Raw genomic sequence first — 5,335 nt, forward strand, 5'->3', positions numbered from 1 at the left:
AAAAAACTAGCCGGGCGAGGTGGCGGGCGCCTGTAGTCCCAGCTGCTCGGAGGCTGAGGCAGGAGAATGGCGTAAACCCGGGAGTCGGAGCTTGCAGTGAGCTGAGATCCGGCCACTGCACTCCAGCCTGGGCACAAAGCAAGACTCTGTCTTAAAAAATAAAATAAAATAAAATAAAATAAAATAAAATAAAATAAAATAAAATAATTGTTGAAAGTGGACGATGGGTCCTGTATGGAGCCTAATGATCCGTTCAATCCATTGTAAAGGAAAAGAAAAATCTCAGGACTCCAAAACTCTTTATGCCAAAGTGAAGCCTGGAGACTGAGTCATGCAGTAACACCAACCTTTTCCCAAGCGGAGAGCTGCTGTCACAGGCTTGTGTTAAAGCATTATACAGTAGCCAGACTCCCATAAGGAGATGAAAAGTCTCATGACTGCCCTCACAAATTGCTCATAAATTCTTTGCTGGGCCCTAAACCTTTCAAGATATATAGATCCTCCCATGAAACAAGGACATATTAAGTATAACTTCAGGTTTGTAACCTATGTCTAACCCCTAAAACTACAGTCTTTTAGGTTTTTCACACTGACAAGGCTGATTACAAGCTTATCTTCCCAAGTGCCTCACCTCCTAACCCTCTCTTCCTAGGTGCCTTCTTCCCTTTAAAGACATTTGTAAATTCTGAAAACTGCTTTGGAGAGCATGGGCCACGGATGTTTCTGTGACCTGTTTCTCCTGGGTGTGACCTCAAACTCTCACTCAACAAATCTTGATGAACTGAGTGAGACCCTTGGCTCAGTCTCTAATTTTGGGTTAACACTGTCTTAGTTCTTCAGTGGAATATCCAGCTGGGTTTAGAAACCAAATTAAATACAAGAAAGATTAACAAGAGAAAAACATGCAAGTTTTCTGTTGTTTGTTTTTGAGACAGGGTCTGGCTCTGTCACCGAGGCTGGAGTACAGTGATGTGATCGCAGCTCACTGCAGCCTCAAATTCCTGGGCTCAAGGAATCCTCCCACCTCAGCCTCCCAAGTAACTGGGACTATAGGCACGCACCACCACACCCAGCTAGTTTTTTTTGTAGAGAGTCTCCCTATGTTGCCCAGGCTGGTCTTGAGCTCCTAGGCTAAAGCGATCCTCCTGCCTTGGTCTTCCAAAGTGCTTGGATTACAGGCCTGAGCCACCAAGCCCAGCTACAAGTTTTGTTAATTTTATGTATACATGAGGATCTTCACAAGAGAGTGAAAACCTAAGAAATGACCAAAGCAGAAAGCCTTTTGGACAAAGAATGATCAGTTTTATGAAGGCACTGGGATAACGGGGGTGGTGGAGCAGGGAGAGAATGGGGTAGAGCCATGGGAAGTTTGCACCCTTTGCAGGGGAGGAACCTGGCCTCTCCTGTTCCTTGGTGGTAACCTAGGATTCAATCTGTGAGGCGGGAAGCCTGCTAGGAGGACTGTTGCTTTGCTGAGAGTCCCTGTTCCCTTTTTTTTAATTGTTCCTTTTCAAACAATAAACCCTACCCTTCTCACTCTTCAAAGTGTCTGTGAGCCTAATCTTTCATGATTGTGAGAAAAGAACCCAGTTTTTTTCTACAACACTAATGAGAGACCACTAGAGGTGTAGACATGAACGACTGCAGCCATTATTCTGGAGGTCATGAGATATGCCAATTCCGGCCAGGTACGGTGACTCATACCTGTAGTCCCAGGACTTTGGGAGGCCATGAAAGAAGCCAGACACACTTCTCAGCTTCCTGGGCCCAACACTAACACATTCCTCCATACATCACAACTTCCAGGGCCCAGTGTAAACATTCCAAACTTCCAGGGCCCAGTGTAAACATTCCAAACTTCCAGGGCCCAGTGTAAACATTCCAAACTTCCAGGGCCCAGTACAAACACCACCTGGAGAGACCCCCCAATAAGGTCACAACCGTTTGTGGTTTTATTGAAAGCGCAGGAACCAATAGAAAACTGCTTAATGTATAACTTAAAATGTAAACCAATTGCAATGCTGTAACCAAAAGAATTCCCTTGTTCCTCTGTAACCTTACACATCCTGTTTACATAGGGCTATAAAAAGCGAGCACACACATTGTTCGGGGCCCTCTTGTATGTTGTGGAACGGAGGGACCAAGTTCGAACTTGCAGTGAAGATCCTTGCCGCTTGGCTTTGACTCTGGACTCTGGTGGTCTTCTTCAGGGAATAAATGGTCTGGGCATAACAGCCAAGGCAGGAGGATCTCTTGACCTCAGGAGCTGGAGACTAGCCTGGGCAATATACAGAGACCTTGTCTCTTATTTATTTAAAAAACAATTATTTTACAAAAAGATATGGGCCGAGCTCAGTGGCTCATGCCTGTAATCCCAACACTTTGGGAGGCTGAGATGAGAGGATCACTTGAGGTCAGGAGTTCGAGATCAGCCTGGCCAACATAGTGAAACCCCATCTCTACTAAAAATACAAAAATTAGCCCAGCATGGTGGCACACACCTGTAATCCCAGCTACTCAGGAGGCTGAGGTGGGAGAATCGCTTGAACCCGGGAGGCAGAGGTTGCAGTAAGCCGAGATAGTACCACTGCAGTCCAGCCTGGGCAAGATAACATCATTAGGACAGAACCTAAGATTGGCCTTTTGAGATGTCTTTGCATTTCTGACAACCGATGGCTCCACGTGGACCCGCCAGCTGCTCCTGTGGCTCCACCCAGAAGCAACTGAGTACACGAGGACCGTTTTCCACACCCCTATGATTGCACCCTGAACCAATCGGCAGCAAGCATCCATTACCTAGCCACCCGCCCTTCCCCCAAACTGTCCTTGAAAAACCTTAGCCTCCAATTTTTGAGGAGGCTGATTTGAGTAATAATAAAACTCCAAGGGTGGTGTGCTGCGGGGAGCACCTCATGGAAAGTGGTAAGTCAGGTGGCCACTGCCCCCGCCCCCGCCGAGTTTGTAGCTAGAAGGAAGATGGCGGGTCTGGCGGAGCAGTTATCTAATGAAAGAAGGGAAAAAGCAGCCTGTGCACAGTATAACTGGGAGCAGTTTACTTGTGTAAAAATGGAAGGTTATGAAGATCAGATATTGATAACAAAACATGGCGATTCGGGAAATGGAAAGTTTTTGGATCCAAAGAACAGAATCTGTTTTAAATTTTATCACTTAAGAAAGGAGGCAACTGATCCAAGACTCTGTGAAGTAGAAAATGCAATTGAATCATGGAGAACTTCAGTAGAAACTGCTCTGCGAGTTTAGGTAAAATAACATTACCCGAATGGAGCCTGCACTGTGTATGGCAAAAAATAGATGGACAGCAAACCACTACTGCATGCATGAAGAGCTATCGGTTCCCAGCAAAAAACTTTTGGAATGGTCGTTGGAGGTCAGAATGGAGGTTTACAATCACTCCTCCAACCACTCAAGTGGCTGGCATCTTGAAAATTCAGGTTCATTATTATGAAGACGGTAATGTTCACCTAGTGCGTCATAAAGATATACAAGAGTCCCTAACAGTATCTAATGAAGTGCAAACAGCAAAATAATTTACAAAGATCATAGAAGCTGCAGAAAATGAGTACCAGACTGCCATCAGTGAGAATTATCAGACAATGTCGGACACTACTGTCAAAGCCTTACATCAACAATTGCCAGTTACACGCACTAAGATTGATTGGAACAAGATCCTTAGCTACAAGATTGGCAAAGAGATGCAGAATGCATAAAATGAACATTGTGTGACTGGATCACTTTAGTGTCTTTGTGTTAAAAAATTATTGCAAAAGTATTCTGAACTGTCAAGCTGCCCAGTCACATGGGCCATTGCCATTTAAAATCACTGTAATTAGTTTGATTAGAGCACAAAGCTTAGCTAATTAACCATTATTTTTCATTTTGTTCTAAGAGGATTGAAAATCAGTTTAGTTTAAATGTCTTACTTTCTGTTAGTCCTTTCTTTCTTACAATGAAGAGATGGTTCTTCCAGTTTATGGTTAAAAGTTTTTGAAGTGTTTCAAAAATATTTTACTTACTGTAACCCTAAAATTATTATCTTTTGGTTTATCAAATGGTTAATTTTGATATTTCCCCAGTTGGTGGCTGATGGATTTAGCCATACATGCTGCTAAAGAAATTGTCTAGCTTCTCTCCCTCACCTGTTCCATTTATGTAAGGTTGAGATTCGAGGGAAAACATTTTCTATATCGATTGTGTTTTTAAACCTTTCAAGAAGGTTATTTAGCTAGCTTAGTACTTAATTTTTTTTTTTTTTTTGAGACGGAGTCTCGCTCTGTCGCCCAGGCTGGAGCGCAGTGGCTGGATCTCAGCTCACTGCAAGCTCCGCCTCCCGGGTTTACGCCATTCTCCTGCCTCAGCCTCCCGAGTAGCTGGGACTACAGGCGCCCGCCACCTCGCCCGGCTCGTTTTTTGTATTTTTTAGTAGAGACGGGGTTTCACCATGTTAGCCAGGATGGTCTCGATCTTCTGACCTTGTGATCCGCCCGTCTCGGCCTCCCAAAGTGCTGGGATTACAGGCTTGAGCCACCGCGCCCGGCCTAATTTTTTTTTAAAGAAGGCAAGGTCTAATGCTGTTTTGAGATTCTGAAATTAAATGAAAATACTTATTTCAGAAATGCATTTAATGCTTTTTTCTTGTGACAGTTGCGCACATCAGCTTGAATTCCATATGTCCCAGAGTTATTTTTATCATAAAGCCACAAATGTATTATAACAAGGCAAATTGTAATATATATAACCTGAACTCAAAAAAGAAAAACAAAAAACAAACTCTGATCTTCTGTGTAGCCGACCCTACGTGTATAAAAGTCTTTCTCTATTGCAATTCTCCTGCCTTGATAAATCTACTCTATCTAGGCAGCAGGCAAGAAGAACACATTGGGAGGTGACAAAAGGGTGGCTCAGAAGGTCCTGTCTTATCTACAACTGCTGCTGCTCAGATGCTTTCAGCTTGAAATCATCAATATGCCAGGTCAGGGTATTTTGGGGTGTTATGTCCTTAACTCCTTTGGTCCAAAGAGTTGATTTTACTAATCATTCTGCTTGTGTGTATTTGAAAATTGACTTCAAAACAAAACCCATGCCTTAGCCACTATGTGGTCCCAACTTAGCAGGTTACTGTAGGTTTCTGAGATGGGTGGGGGAAGGGAAAGGAGGGGAGGGTTGAACATGGGTTAGCCAAGTTCCTCAAATGTTTGTAGCTGTAGAACCCCTTTTGTTTTATTTGAAGCATTTTTATGAGACCAGAAATCGAAGACCTTTCCTTGGGAAGCTGATCTCTCACTCCCTGGGAGGATGCTCAGCCTTGCCTGACTTG

The 5,335-nt window shown here is 43.8% G+C and overlaps 1 pseudogene across 1 annotated transcript; it reads left to right on the top strand.

The window, feature by feature from the left end:
- Positions 1-2,976: 2,976 nt before the first annotated feature.
- LOC105516242 lies at positions 2,977-4,096 on the top strand (annotated as a pseudogene). Its single transcript, XR_001002456.1, has one exon. The product of XR_001002456.1 is annotated as an F-actin-capping protein subunit alpha-2-like (transcript).
- Positions 4,097-5,335: the final 1,239 nt, after the last annotated feature.

The sequence above is a fragment of the Colobus angolensis genome, unplaced genomic scaffold (assembly GCF_000951035.1).
Source record: "Colobus angolensis palliatus isolate OR3802 unplaced genomic scaffold, Cang.pa_1.0 Scaffold278, whole genome shotgun sequence".
Classification (NCBI taxonomy): Eukaryota; Metazoa; Chordata; class Mammalia; order Primates; family Cercopithecidae; genus Colobus; species Colobus angolensis.